The sequence below is a fragment of the Rhinoraja longicauda genome, chromosome 11, assembly GCF_053455715.1.
Source record: "Rhinoraja longicauda isolate Sanriku21f chromosome 11, sRhiLon1.1, whole genome shotgun sequence".
Lineage (NCBI taxonomy): Eukaryota > Metazoa > Chordata > Chondrichthyes > Rajiformes > Arhynchobatidae > Rhinoraja > Rhinoraja longicauda.
In genome coordinates, this window is record NC_135963.1 from 21,362,354 (window position 1) to 21,378,872 (window position 16,519).

At 43.5% G+C, this 16,519-nt stretch overlaps 1 protein-coding gene across 2 annotated transcripts in view; it reads right to left on the minus strand.

Annotated features, from left to right (window-relative positions):
* Positions 1-13,119, minus strand: part of slc6a9 (solute carrier family 6 member 9) — a 210,944-nt gene extending 197,825 nt beyond the window's left edge. The window contains exon 1 of one of the 2 annotated variants that reach the window (XM_078408429.1): positions 12,938-13,119. The gene's annotated coding sequence lies outside the window, so the exon portion shown is untranslated. Of the gene's footprint in view, positions 1-12,408; positions 12,517-12,937 lie in introns of those variants that run through there. The other variant, XM_078408430.1, reaches the window with a different exon arrangement.
* Between the last annotated feature and the right edge of the window lie 3,400 nt (positions 13,120-16,519).

The window sequence follows — 16,519 nt, forward strand, 5'->3', positions numbered from 1 at the left end:
AGAATGCAGAATACAGTGCTACAACATTACAGTATTATTACTCCAGAGAGAATGCAGATTTTAAAAAGTGCAAGATCAGCTACGAGGAGGTTGGAAGATCAAGTCTACATCCTTAGCTCGTGAGAGGATCATTCGGTAGTCTGATAACGGTAAGGAGTAAAGTGTGTTTCTGAATCTGGTGGTACATTCTATCAAGCGTTTGCCTGACGGAAGAGGGGAGAAGAGGGAATGACTGGGTTAAGTGGCCCTTTATTTTGTTGGCCAAGGCAGCCTGAACTGTAGAAGGATTCGATGGAGGAGGGGGTAGGGGGCGGGGGAAGGAGAAAGTGGTGGTTTTGGTGAGATGCTTAGTGAGATGGACTGGGCTAAATCCATAACTCTCCACAATTATATTATCAGTCTGTATTCTTTCAATTATTTGTGAAATACAAAAGCTAAAAGGAATTACTTTAGTGGTAAGCATACGGAAACAAGCTGTGAAATCACTAGAAACAGCGATTTTTAATAAATCTGTAACCAATAACCACTTTTAAAACAATGAATTGTCAGGTTTGTAGATGTTTAGGTAGAGTATGAGGAAGCACAACTCATTTGACCAGAATTATAATTGAAGCAGAAATGTAGAACTCTGCACCACTGCATATATTTAAGGCTTTTTTCAGTAGTAGAAGAAGAAAGAGAACGAGTGAGAGTGAAAAGTGAAGATAAACAAGGGAAAGTTAAGAACTACGATTGGCTGTGAGATACAGTATGTGACAGTAGGAGCTTCAAGAAGTCCTGTAAACAGCTCAATTCCTTTACAAAAGACTTATTTGTTTGCTTGCAGAAGCAATGAAATATGAAGTGTCATTCAGATTTCACACAGCCCACTGTAGTGTTTATAGTTCTCTCACTTGTTTCCACTGTGAGAATCACTTTATTCAATAATTCACATTATGCATTTAAATATAATTAAATTCTTCAACAGCTCTCCAAATCAGGATATTTATAACACAGATGGAAGTCAGCCCATTATTTCTGTGCCAGGTGAACAATACTTACACAATCTAATCCAACGTTACAGTGTTTGACATGCACCCCTAAAGATTATGGCTCTTCAAGAACAGACCCATGTACTTTCTTAAATTTGATGAGTCCTTATAATTGTTGCATTACTCCATACTTCCCTACAATAATCCTAACTCATCATTCCAGTAATGAGATTAGCCAGAATTGTACACAGTCATTGAGTATTGCATCGAGTTCTAGCATTACTTCCCCATTCTCATCTTAGGTGCATTACTTCATACAAAAAGCACCCCATGTGTCTTATTAATTACTTTATTGACCTGTCTTGTGATAGTTAATGGGCCTGTTTGTTTCTGAACCCCATTCAATATTCTCTCATTCATTCTATACTCCCTTATGATTGTTGCACCTGGCAACTGCATTACTAGACATTTCCCGAGAATAAATTCTATTTATCTCTCTTCTTTGTAAGTGACCACACATTTATAATTTGCTGTAGTCTATTGGTTTCTTCCTCTCTGTCAACCACAAGGACTACCATCTACAAACTTCTTTATTGTATTCCCTATATTTAGATCTAAATCGACCAAGTGGACCCGTTGGGCCCAAACCTTTTCTGCATTGGTGCAGCACCCTCTCCTCCCCCCTTCCCCTCCCTCCCTCCCTCGCCCGTACTGCCCCCCCCCCCCCTCCCCCCTCCGACTCACTTGTGCCTTTCAAAATGGAAGTTTGAAATGGTACTTTTGCCTTGCCGTCCTTAACTATAACATTAGGGGCGGCACGGTGGCGCAACGGTAGAGTTGCTGCTTTACAGCGAATGCAGCGCCGGAGACTCAGGTTCGATCCTGACTACGGGTGCTGTACTGTAAGGAGTTTGTACGTTCTCCCCGTGACCTGCGTGGGTTTTCTCTGAGATCTTCGGTTTCCTCCCACACTCCAAAGAGGTACAGGTATGTAGGTTAATTGACTGGGTAAATGTAAAAATTGTCCCTAGTGTGTGTAGGATAGTGTTAATGTGCGGGGATCGCTGGGCGGCGCGGACTTGGTGGGCCGAAAAGGCCTGTTTCCGCACTGTATCTGAAATATGAAATATGAAAATATGAAATTGCCAAGAATCTCTTCTTTTGTGTCGAAACATGCCCTCACCCTTCGTCAACATACACGTGGACAGAAGGACTACTCCCAAACATCCAGGCATTTGGTGGATCAACAGTGGAGGTGGTTGTTTGAGGAATTAAGGATACCACCAAAGGTTCAATGACCAAATATGCATGATTGAGGTCAGTGGTCACCTCTCTAACAATACATGAATGGTTTTCCACTTTGCTCAATTCACCACATTCCCATCGCCCACAATATCAGCCGTCTTCACTGGGCTCCACAACTACTGCAGCACATCCCTCTACATATTCTACTAATTCAACCCATGCCAACATATCTCACAATTTAATGCACTGCCAGCTATTCAAGCATGGCAGGCACATCACAAAGGTGAATCACACACAAAAAAAAGATTTTATTCTCCTCAATTAGGAAGTGATTCCTCATTACCAGTACCAACAATTACTTGATCCTTAATCTCAAATTGGCCCTATCCTCGAGTCTTTCTCCTACTTCCTCCCTCCTTTCTCCAGGGCCATTGAAACCAATCACAATCTAATCCAACTTTAGAGTGTTTGACCTGTACCCCTAAATATCATGGCACTTCAAGAACAGACCCATGTACTTTCTTAAATTCGATGAGTATTCGATGAATCTATGCAGCTGTTAACTGCATTACTTCACACTTCTCTCGAATAATGCATTCATATCATTCCAGTAATGAGATTAACTAGAATTGTATGCAGTCATCAACGTGTGATCTGCTGAGTATTGTATCTATTTCTGGCATAACTTAACCCTTCTCATATTAGGTGCATTAGTTCATATAAACAGCAACCCATGTCTCTTTTTAATTACTTTATTGACCTGTTCAGTTAATGGAACCATTCATTCTATATTCCCTTATAACTGTTGCATCTGTCAACTGCACAACCACACTTCCCTGGAATAAATTCCATTAATCTCTCTTCTTCGTAACTGACTACAACATTTATAATTTGCTGTAGTCTGAAGGGCCCCATGAATACTGCAGCACATCCTCTATGTATTCTACTAATTTAAGCCATGCCAACATACTTCACAATTTAATGCACTGCCGGCAATTCTAGCATGGCAGGCACATCACAAAGGCGAATCACACAAAATAAAAGATTTTTTCTCCTCTGTTAGGAAGCGATTCCTCATTACCAGTACCAACAATTCATATCATATCATATCATATATATACAGCCGGAAACAGGCCTTTTCGGCCCACCAAGTCCGTGCCGCCCAGCGATCCCCATACATTAACACTATCCTACACCCACTAGGGACAATTTTTACATTTACCCAGCCAATTAACCTACATACCTGTACGTCTTTGGAGTGTGGGAGGAAACCGAAGATCTCGGAGAAAACCCACGCAGGTCACGGGGAGAACGTACAAACTCCTTACAGTGCAGCACCCGTAGTCAGGATCGAACCTGAGTCTCCGGCGCTGCATTCGCTGTAAAGCAGCAACTCTACCGCTGTGCTACCGTGCCGCCCGATCCTTAATCTCATATTGACCCTATCCACATCTTTCTCCTTACGGATTGCAAAGAACTCACACCTGACTGCCAAAGAAACCCAAAGAATGCAGAAGACACTACATTGACTGATCTGATATGTGCAATTACCAGGTCAAATACTGGCATTGAACACAATGTAGGGCATCTTACTAATAAGATCAACATTTGAAGACATACCAGGTATGAGGCACCAGTGGAAAAGGTTAGTATGGTTACCAGCTTCCAAAGGTTGAGATTCAGAGGACTCATGAGGACCATGACCAAGCTCTTACACGAAGAGGATAATGGGCAGGTACAATGGGCAGATAATGGGCAGATACAACAAAAGGCAACAGCAAGTCTGCTTGAAACCCCACATGAGAGGTTAAAGATGATGGAGGAAATCCAGCATCATTATTCTACATGACGTTGACTGAAGCATGAAATCTCTTCTCTCTGGCATGGAAATGAAGGCCACTTTCATCACAGCACTTGCTGACCCAACCAGCATGTCACCAGCATTGGTCCAACGACCAATGTCCCAGCTTCCACCACAGAGCCATTGAGTTCCAACCTTACAGTCTAATCACAGCACAATCTTACAGCACAATCTAATCCAACCTTACAGTTGGATTACAACTTTACAACCTGCACCCCTAAAGATTATGGGTCTTCAAGAACAGACCCATGTACTTTTTTAAATTTGACGAGTCCTTATAATTGGTGCAGCTGTGCAATTGTGCATTACTCCACACTTCCCTACAACAATGCTAACACATCATTCCAGTAATGAGATTAACCAGAATTGTATGCAGTCATCGATGTGTGATCTGCTAGTCACTGTTACTATGATGAAAGTGATTGGAAGAAATTTCTTCCAAATTGTGTGAGCACTGAGTCTATTGTCAGTTATGGCACAGATTGCTGCATTCTTTAAGATAAGGAAATGAAACATCTTTAAGTCAAAGCAATAGGTAGTTTTCTCAATTAGACAATGTAGTGATCCACAATGCAATCAACCATTTACTGCAGAAGTAAAGAGAGGACCCGGCTAAATCTGAATATTTACTGCATTGAATTTGTCATTCAGGTTCCTCACCATTTCTTTCAATCCTATGACACCTATTGTGGTTTCTTCTTGCACCTATTTTCATCTGGATTTAATTCATTGTGCTTTCTCCCCAAACTATGTTTCCGTGCACCGTCTCTAAATATACCTCTTGAAGATGGACATTCTGCAGACATGATAATGAAGCTTCTGGCTCCCACAGCAATCAGCCTTCATGCACAGCTTCTTGACTGTTTCCCAGTGTGTGAATTTAAAGGGAAGTGTGGAAGAATCAAAATCCATTGGTCTTCAATCCTATTTTGCCTCCGACAGAAATTCCAGTGTAGGGCTATAACAGAGCATGCATCTTCTGACCGCTGTCCCCACCCATAATCAATGGTTATGCAGGTGTGTCTGGAGATATTCCTGAAAAACCAAGGAAGTTCCAGAGAGATTGCAAAAATAAAGAAGAATAAGAACAGATCTGACCTGGGGAAACTGGAATTAACCAGGGGTCACAGCTTAAGGATAAGGGGGGAAGTCTTTTAGGACCGAGATGAGAAAACATTTCTTCACACAGAGTGGTGAGTCTGTGGAATTCTCTGCCACAGAAGGTAGTTGAGGCCAGTTCATTGGCTATATTTAAGAGGGAGTTAGATGTGGCCCTTTTTGCTAAAGGGATCAGGGGGTATGGAGAGAAGGCAGGTACAGGCTACTGAGCTGGATGATCAGCCATGATCATATTGAATGGCGGTGCAGGCTCGAAGGGCCGAATGGCCTACTCCTGCACCTATTTTCTATGTTTCTATATTAGCGGGAATATCTCTTATAGATTAAAACTATCCTGACCCACTACTGCAATTTAACAAACTGCTTTTTTCTATTTCACAGTTCTATGTTTCTATGTTTCTAACAGATCTGACCTGGGGAAACTGGAATTAACGCTTGAGGTAAAAATGTAATTAACTTAAGGGAGATCTTTAAAGGGGGAGTGCTTCAACTGTAGTCTAGGTAGGTTCCCAGAGCACTAAGTGTAGGGAAATTAACACTAGTTCTTTGTGAATTACCAAATGAAAGATAAAAAGAACATACAACAGATTGAAAGCATTTTCTGTTTTTATATTGGATTTCCAGCACCAGTGGGTTTTTTGTTTTTGGTTTTCAATGATGTAATTGAGGTACTGGAGAGTTTTAAAAGGAATTGCCAGGATAACCAGTAGCATTTAAAATGGATAAATTGTCTGGTGAAGATGGGATACACCTGGGGTTGCTGGATGAAGTAAAGCATAGGTCAACACTTTTTGTTCCTTTTATGTACTTACCTTGCTCACTCCTGAGTGCAATAATTGAATCGGATTGAGTCTGATTCCAATATTACTCCCGGATGGGAGGACACAGTTAAAGATCTAGAGGACACATTTCTGAAGGAGGTACATAAACCAAAGTATCTGTGGATATATGTACATAGTTCAATGGGATGAAAAAGAGATGGAAAAGAGATATACCAAAACTGATTCCAGGAGCGAGAGTGCGGTTAGATTGGAGAAGCTGGGTTGTTCTTTGTGTGACAGAGGCTATGAAGGGATCCCACATGGGCACTTCAAATCATGAATGGTGTGGACAGGGAGACACTCACGCACACACTCTGTTCCTTTTTGTGGAGAGGACAAGAAATAGTGGGTGTAAAATGACGGCTCTTGGTAAAAGATCAAGCGTAATATGAGGAAATATGTTATGACAAAGTGAATGGTCAGGGACTGAATATCATTGCCGGGAGTAGTGGTGGAGTCAGATTCAATTACAGGTGGTCCTCAGGTTACAATGGGGCTCCGTTCCGAGAAACCCATTGCAAACCGAAAATATTGTAAGTCGAAATGCATTTAATACACCTGATCATGTGGCCGGAAGTGAGCTGCGGCTCGCTACGGGCTGCTGCCGTTTGCACCATCGATGGCGATGATGACAGGGCGTACAGAGATCTGATCAAGGAGTTTGTGGACTGGTGCCATCGGAACCGCCTCCGGATCAACGCAGGGAAAATCAGGGAGATGGTGGTAGATTTCCGCAGGCACAGCCAAGTCCCCCCAACACCAGTGAACATCCAGTGAATGGACATTGGGAGGGTGGACTCTTTATAAATACCTGGGTGTTTACCTCAACAATAAATTGGACTGGACTGAAAACACCAATGCGTTATACAAAAGGGGCCAGAGCAGACTTTATCTGCTGAGGAGACTTGGAGTGCAGGGGGCACTCCTAAGGACCTTCTACAACACGGTGGTTGCATCAGCCATTTTCTATGGAGTGGTCTGCTGGAGCAGCAGCATCTCAGTGGCGGAGGGGAAGAGACTTGACAAGCTGGTCAGGAAGGCCAGCTCTGTCCTGGGTTGCCCCTCGACTCAGTAGGAGGTGGGAGAGAGGAGGATGATGGCAAAGTTAACATCGCTGCTGGACAACGACTCCCACCCCATGCAGGACACTGTCACTATACTGAGTAGCTCCTTCAGTGACAGACTCCCAAGTGCGTGAAGCAGAGATATAGGAGGTCCTTCCCGCTGCTGTGAGACTGCACAACCAGCACTGCTCCCAGCAGACGATAATTCCATATCCTATTGGTATTTACATGGTACTCTGTCACCCAAACAATCCATCCGCAGATCCCCAAACTAAATAAACAGAATTTGAAAACTTGTAGCTTCTGGAATGATTGCTGAATTCCTAACATCAAACATGCAGTAACTGGACACAAGGTCCCTTAGATTCCTCAGGACCAGATCTGGGACTGAGTCAAATCTATGTTCCTGAAATCCAAGGATTTAATTATCCTGAGGAAACGTCAGAGCAATTCCCAGCATGATGGATTTTCCCACCTGGTTTGTTGCTATTTTCTTGCTATTGAGGGCGTGCAGCGTAGGTTTACTAGGTTAATTCCCAGAATGGCGGGACTATCATATGTTGAAAGACTGGAACGACTAGGCTTGTATGCACTGGAATTTAGAAAGATGAGAGGAGATCTTATCGAAACGTGGTATGGGGAGAAGGCAGGAACGGTGTACGGATTGAGAATGATCAGCCATGATCACATTGAATGGCGGTGCTGGCTCGAAAGGCTGAATGGCCTCCTCCTGCACCTATTGTCTATTGTCCCACCTGGTTTGTTCTTCTTACAGTTCAGGAATTTTGTTACAACATTGTCTGTGGTCAGTGGTACATTAGATCTTTAACCAGAACTTAAGATAGACACAAAAAGCTGGAGTAACTCAGCGGGCAGGCAGCATCTCTGGAGAGAAGGAATTGGTGACGTTTCGGGTCGAGACCCTTCTTCAGTAGGGTCTCGACCCGAAACATCACCCATTCCTTCTCTCCAGAGATGCTGGCTGTTCCACTCCAGCCTTTTGTGTCTTTCTTCAATTTAACCACCATCTGCAGTTCCTTCTTACACATTTAACCAGAACTTGTCTAAAGATGTTTTGCCTTTACTAAGATATCACATTGCTGAGAATATAACTGAGGGACCATACCTTGAATGACAAATTTCCCTCAGTTACACTAGAATGTAATACACCTACTGGTTTATTATGGCCCTGACCTGAAAATTACTGCAGCGGGATTGAAAAGGAGGTAAGGCTAATGGATGATTTAGTCTATTTGATAATCTAATCTTCCCTTGCTTCCACTGCACGTCCGAACTGCACGTCGGGGCCGCACAGTAATGCGGCGGTAGAATTGCTGCCTTACAGCGCCAGAGACTCGGATTCAGTCCTGACTACCAGTGCTGTCTGTACGGAGCCTATATGTTCTCCCTATGACCGCGTGGGTTTTCTCTGGGTGCTCGTGTTTCCTCCCACACTCCAAAGACATACAGGTTTGTAGGTTAATTGGCTTCGGTAAAATTTGCAAATTGTTCCTAGTGTGTGGGATAGTATTAGTGTACAGGGTGATCACTGGTCAGCGTGGACTCGGTGGACCTAAGGGCCTGTTTCTGCACTGTGTTTCTAAACTAAATCAAGTTGTCCTCTCCAGCCCATAAGATTGCCTGGTATTGTTATACCCTCTGTCAGACAAGTTCCCATCCTTCCATTCCTTATGGCCAAATGCCACTGACCCATGTCTTCTTGTAACTGAACTCATCCTTTGAGCAGGATAGTTTAGGGATGGAGTTTTCTACTGCCTCATGCTTCAGAAATGGCAAAAACAATTGGCCTTCACATTTGAGGGCTAAGGAGAGTAAATAAAATCAATCAACGTCTCCTTTGTTTATCAGGAGGAAGAGCCCTTAAAAAACTGCCTTGGGACTATGGCACTGTTTTATATTTATGATCCAAATTCTTTCTCTCCCGCTGCCTAGACAAACTAATAAAAAACATGAAGAATGGCAACTTGGGTGAGATACTTCAGGACACCCAGGGATTAGAGGGAATCTGGAGGGTAAGGGAAACAAAGGGCAGCCCAGAAAATCCTCCAAGGTGTGCTGTTAATATACATTTCATGTAAAATTTGCAAACAAAGTCAGTCTACAGACAGAGCTTGTTTTCAAGTCTCAGCCTTCGCTCAGCAATTGGACCTGCTTCTGAATCAGAGCATCATGCGTTCAAGGCCAAATCTAGAAACCAGATCACATAATGAAAACAGCAAAGATTGAAAATATTCAGTCAAACAGAACCTGTGGAGAGAGAAACATAGTTAAAATTTCAACTCAATTGCCGTTTTTTCCAATGAAAAGTCAATTAACTCAAACACCAAGACAATCACTTTACCACTGGCAGCTGTGCCTTTAACATCCAAACCACTAAGCTCTGAAATTCACTGTTGAAAACTCTCAAATATATATTTTTTAATGTAGCCTGTTGTCCTTCATCTCCCCTAAACTGTCAGGTATAAAGACACTCATGCAATCAAGTCATGGAGTTACAAAGCATGGAAATAAGCCCTTTGGTTCAACACGTCCAAGCTGAATAAGATGACTATCGGAGCTAGTCCCACTTGCTTGCTTTTGGCCGATCATCCCTCTAAACCTTCCCTATTCATACACCAGTGTATTGCAATTGACCCTGCCTCTACCACTTATTCTGGCAACTCATTCCTCTGTGTGAAAAACCATTGGATCTGTTATTGTTGATGATATTATCCCTCAACCATAATAAACAAATGAAAAGAGATCTTCTGTTCATTCTTTTTTAATTTCTCTTTGTGAGATTGATTGTAGTTTTTTTTGCTTCCAACCCGTAACTATACTTCCAGGTGCTTGGTTGTGAAGTGCTTTTGGACCAGCTGATACCAGGAAAGATACCAGGAAAGGTTATGAAGGATATTTTCCCAAAACAGTCATTGACTCGCGGAGACAGAAGTTCTGAAATTTGTGCAATTTATTACAAACCCTGCCGTTTATCAAAGAGGACAATCAAAAAAAATATATAAACTTCTCCCTTTCCTTTCACACCAATAGGCTACTGGAGACTCCTTAGTGCAAATGGGGCATGGTCTTGAAATGATGCATTCTCTCAAATATATCTCAACCACAGAAGGTGTGGTGGCTTGATGTCAACCAATGGAGTTCCTCATTTGTGTAAGTTCAGGAATGACAAAGTGCATCAGACTAATTACAACAGTAATAAGATGCCCAGGCACAATTTGCTCTATGCAGAAAAACAGGTAAATTTTGATATGAATCAGCACATTAAAAAAGAGATATATCAAAATATCTATACCAACAGTTACGCAAACAAATATAACTCTAATAGTTAAATGGGGTAATGAGGGAAAATGGGGTATCGTGCGAAGAAGATTCTTAAATTAGGTTATACAAAATGTGGCATTTCACCCCAAAATCATCAACATAAATATCCTCGTATTTTGTGTCCAAAGCCACAAAACTATCAAGTTTATTCCAATTTGTTGCGGCACCATCTTTTCTGAAGTTAAAACTTGTCACCTTGTTACAAAACTAATTTGACACATTATCCATGTTTCGAGCTTTCAGTCAGTTCACTTTCAGGACTGCAAAATCTGTATAGTCGAGTCATAAGATCATGTGATAGGAGCAGAATTAGGCCATTCGGCCCATTCAATCATGGCTGATCTATCTCTCCCTCCTAACCCCATTCTCCTGCCTTCTCCCCATAATCTCTGACCCTGTCCCAGTGATTCTGCCCAACATAAAACTCAAGGGGCATTTATGAAATCCATTTACCATCAACACTTGAATGTTTCAAAATAGTTTGTTATGGGAAAGCCTATCAAGTGCTGCTATTGTCAACGTTGAAATATCCAGGGGTGTTAATACCATTACTGATTAGCCTCTCATCATTTAAAAATTGCCTGCAAACAAATATCAAAATGTAAACTGATCATGGATTATACCAGTGCATCAGTCAGCCACTGGAACATCACGAGGATGGTAATCTCGTGATTAGGGCAAACGTTCCGAATTGTTCAACAAAATGCTGAGGAACTCAACAGCATCTGGTGGAGGAAATGGACAAAAAAAGTTTTGGGATGGGACCCTTTTTCAGACTCACGTGATGTCTTTCTGAATTCATCAAGCTAAAAGGGTTTTCAAGACCAGTGTGACAAATTTCACAATATAATTCATTTCCATGCAAACTGCCAAGAAACCACTCTGAAAACTGCTGGGTTGCAAAAAACCATTCCCCTTGTTCTGCAAGGAGAGGCTCTCCCCACTATCACTTTAGTTTCAGGTTTCTACACCCTGAATGATTAACTGCTAAAACACACCATGTTTTCTAAGAATCCACAAAAATAAATTACTCGCATCAGGGTTGCTTACATTCCAAGAGCACCAGTCATAGAACCATTACAACACGGATTGAGGCCATTTGGCCCACTGCTATCTCTCTGTAAGAGCAATCTCGACATTCCATTCACCAGCCCTGCTGCCCAGAACCGTTTCTGTGCAGATCCTTTTTGAAAGGGGACAATTGAATCGGTTTCCACTGAGTGAATTTTAGAACATGAAAGCAAATTCTTCTGCTCATCTTGTTATCATTTTAAATGTATGCCCTTGCGACTTCCGATAACAGTTGCCCTTTTCATTCAGCCTTGCTCCTTCACGGTCTGGAGTAGCGCTGACAGAAACCTCACATACATTAAAATCTACTGCGGATATTCCTCGGGCAGTCAAGCATTCATTTGTGTGGCAACATTTCCAGCCTCGGAAATATTGAAAACGCACAGCAGGGTTTGTTGACATCTCGACAGAGAAAAGACTTGGCTGATTGATGCAAGACCCTTTAGAAGTGCCTTTCATCCAAAATGTTCCCCTGCCCTTTCTATTTAAAGATGCAGTGCATTTTCTCTGACAAGTGAAAGCATTTCTCTTTACAGAGGTTTATATATTTTTTTAATCAATCTCTGCGTTTAGTTCCAATTTAACATCCCCTCCCACCCCCCACCCCCCAGCCCCCAGCCCCCAGCCCCCAGTCCCCAGTCCCCAGTTCCCAACCAGTGTAAAACCTTCCCGAATCCACCAGGGTAATTGATCCTCTGTGTAAGATTCAGCTCGCCTTCATTAGAGGGAAGAGCTGCTGACAATTAATTATCAGGATAAAGAAACGTACATAACGAAGTCAAAGCAACATTACCCGGTGTGAATGCGGCAATTGTTTAAACCTGATCGGATACTAATCGGAAGCGGGCAGCATTTTGTTATGCGGGACATGTACAAATTAAGCAAGGTCACATTAAGCATTGACAGCACGCTACCTTGTCCAGTGGCGGCGGGGTCTGATGTTGCACTAATCAGCCGGGATACACCGCTGAAAAATAATAAATTACTCCTGCCCAGACTGCATTACAGAAGAGACCATTCCCACTATTTTTTTTCATTCCCCCCCCCCCCCCCAGCTTAGCTCGTTACTGAATCGCGTTTCGGGTCCCCTTGACTGCAGGATCTGCCACGTGTTCGAGTCAATATCACTTTGCATTGGAAGCAGCTCCTTCCCCAGGGAGCAAGTTTTATCAGTCAGCAGATAACGCGCACACACACACATATCTGAAAACTTCAGCCCCTCTGCTGCACCCACTGACCACGTCCGACTGCAAACCCCGCCCGTGTGTGTGTGTGTTGGGTTTTGCCGAGCACGTCGCCCGCTGTAGTGGAATAAAAACATAGAAAGACGTAGAGGAAACAAAATCATTAAAAAATAAAAAAAACATGACAGCCCATCGCAAGAGAGAGAGAGAGAGAGACCCAAGACGAGAAGGACGTGTGAAACCGTGATCAGGCTCTTACCTTTTCCATATGCAAGCAGATCAATGACCCTCCGCAGATGTAACACGTCTAATTCTCTGCTCCGTTTGGCAGCAGTGATCTCCCGGACGCATTTGGTCCTACGAGTTGCGTCAGCCTCTCCAGTATGAAATGACCCACTGAAATCCACTCGGCTCTCTTGACTCCTCCCCTCCCCACAAAGCCTCACATTTTATTTTGTGGTGGTGCCACCCAGCTCCTTGTCCTCACCTCATTTGAGCATCACACACTTTCGCATTTACGTGATGGGGCGAATTATCTGTGCAGGGATCGCAGGGAGGAGGAGGAGGAGGGGGGGAATGGCAGGGAAGAGCGCTGGCATCTGTTGGGAACCGACTCATATCCCCCTTGTCTCTCCCAACTGCACCCCCCCCCCCCCCCTTCAGAATAAATCACACCTGAACCCTCATGAGCAAGAACAGACTGCAGATGCTGGTTTGAACCGAAGATAGACTCAGAAAGCTGGAGTAACTCAGCGGGACAGGCAGCATCTCTGGAGAACCGTTCTGAAGCGGTTTCGAGGCTTTGTTTACAAGAGCCAGGAATCGCAGGACCGACGAAGCACATTAGGAGCAATAGAAACATAATTTAGAAAATAGGTGCAGGAGTAGGCCATTCGGCCCTTCGAGCCTGCACCGCCATTCAATATGATCATGGCTGATCATCCAACTCAGTATCCCGTACCTGCCTTCTCTCCATACCCCCTGATCCCTTTAGCCACAAGGGCCACATCTAACTCCCTCTTAAATATAGCCAATGAACTGGCCTCAACTACCTTCTGCGGCAGAGAATTCCACAGATTCACCACTCTCTGTGTGAAAAAAAACTTTCTCATCTCGGTCCTAAAAGACTTCCCCCTTATCCTTAAACTGTGACCCCTTGTTCTGGACTTCCCCAACATCGGGAACAATCTTCCTGCATCTAGCCTGTCCAACCCCTTAAGAATTTTGTAAGTTTCTATAAGATCCCCCTCAATCTTCTAAATTCCAGCGAGTACAAGCCGAGTCTATCCAGTCTTTCTTCATATGAAAGTCCTGCCATCCCAGGAATCAATCTGGTGAACCTTCTCTGTACTCCCTCTATGGCAAGAATGTCTTTCCTCAGATTAGGAGACCAAAACTGTACGCAATACTCCAGGTGTGGCCTCAGCAATGCCCTGTACAACTGCAGCAGAACCTCCCTGCTCCTATACTCAAATCCCCTCGCTATGAATGCCAACATACCATTCGCTTTCTTCACTGCCTGCTGCACCTGCATGCCTACTTTCAATGACTGGTGTACCACGACATCCATTCGACCTGTTGTGCCCGTCCCGGCTCGATGCAAGAACAACCCAACCAGATTCACCGTACTGCTCATTGGTACGACAGCTTATATTCGCCGTTCAGGTAGTTATTCAGCTTCCTTCTAAACATTACAGTTGAGAGGAGACCTGACATAAGTATATGAAACCATGGGAGGCACAGATAGTCTTTTTTTTTCCCACAGGGTGGAAATATCAAATACCAGAGGCCATAAGTTTAAATTGAGAAGACGACTGGCGACACAAGAAACTGTAGGCGCTGGAATCTTGAGCAAAGCACAGTGATGGAGGAACTCAGCAAATAAAGTATTCATTCATTCATTCACAGGAGGGTATTAGAAGGATGTGGAACAATGTTCAGGACCGATATGCACCTCCACTGCTTCCCCTGACAATGCATTCCAGAACCATTCACCACTCCATGTGTGACAAAAGTCTATCCTCCCATTATTGTGTTACGGTGATGCTGTGGTTAGTGCTACTGTACTGCCTGACAGCTCCAGGGGCTCCTGTCCACGCTTGACCTTGAGTGTCAGTATGCACGTTTGTATGTTGTTTCTGGAGCAACAGGGGTTTCCATTCTATGTCCCATAGATGCCATGCTATTTTGCCTCATATTGTGCACAAGAATTAAAAAGGGAGTTGAAGGGAAGTTGTGAGAAAGAATACGGGGAAATAAGTGGAGTGGGAAGGGAATTACTCAGCCAGCTGGCAGCAGGGACCTGATGGGCAGAATGGGCTTACACAGTTTTTCAGTACGTAAAAATAAACACTAATCACAAGAGATTGCAGATGCTGCAATCTTGAGCAAAAATGAAATAAACTGTTGGAAGAACACAGCAGGTCGGTCATCATCTGAGGAGGCAGAGGTATGGACAATATTTCAGGTTAACGCAGGTATTAACACAGGCACACTCCCACCTGCACCCTCCGCTCTGTTGCTGCCAATCTCCTGTCCCCCCCCCCCCATCCGGACCAAACTCAGATCCTGGGGGGACAGGGCTTTCTCCATCGCTGCTCCCACCCTACCCCAAACCGTCAGAGACTCCTCCTCACTCACCACATTCAAAACATCACTGAAGTCTCACCTGTTCAGCACTGCCTTCAACCACTGAAGGTCACCTCACCTTCTGTCTCCTTTTTCTGCTCGTTTACTTATTCATCTATTTATTCACTTCTCTATGTTCTAGAAATCCCTGTAAAGCGTCTTTGAGTGTTTGAAAAGCGCTATATACATGTAATGCATTATTATTATTATTATTATTAAACTGAAGCATCAACCATCCCTCTGCCTCCACTGATCTCAGGTTAGTTTATTGTCGTAAACTCCATGGTGCAATGGAATTTCTTGTTCACATGAAGCTCACAGAATAAACAATGCACGTACATTAATGAAAAAAATACAACAATAAATACAATGACAAGTCCAAAACAGCAGAATGGTGCAGTGCAATCAAAGTAGCACAAAAAAATGTTAAAATACAATAATGGAATAACCAAACCAGGTGGAGTTACAGCGAAAATATGTGGCAGCACCTCTAAGAATTGGGTACAAAGGAGGTGATTGGTTCAGGAGTCAAATAGCAATTGGGTAGAAGCTGTTCTTAAGTCTGGACATCTGAGCTTTCTAGCTTCTCCCGGAAAGCAGAAGAGAGAAAAGGGAATGACCAGGTTGACAAGAATCCTTGACGATACTTCCGCCCCTACTGATTCAATGCACCACGAAGCTGGACTAGACAGAAGGAAGTGAGGAGCCTGTGATGAATTAGGGTGTGTGCTCATCTGTTCAAGTGGTTCAGAGCAGGGAAGCTGAAGTTCTAGGCTGAGATGCATCCTGTCATAATTCTCCATATAGTGTCTTTATACTAGGTCGAAAGTAGACGTGCCGGATCTTCTCAGATCCTTAAGAAAGTAAATAGGCTGACATGGCTTCTTGACCACCAATTCAGAGGGAAGGAAGGAAGGACCAGCTCAGGTTGATATGAATGACTAGGAACCTGAAGCTGTTGACCATCTCTACAACTGCTCCAGGGGCCAGGGTTGTATTCACCCCTTCTTACTTCCTTAGGTCAACATCCAACACTTTCATCTTTGTCATGTCAAGGGCTAGGTTGATCTGACAGCATGACACAAGATTCTGAATCTTTTTCTTGTACTCCATCTGAAAGCTAAGATCCAGAAGTTTAGGGATGAGCTTATTTGAAGTTAGGGAGTGAAAGGCGGAGCCGTAGTCACTGAGTAGCACCTTGACGTAAGTGTCC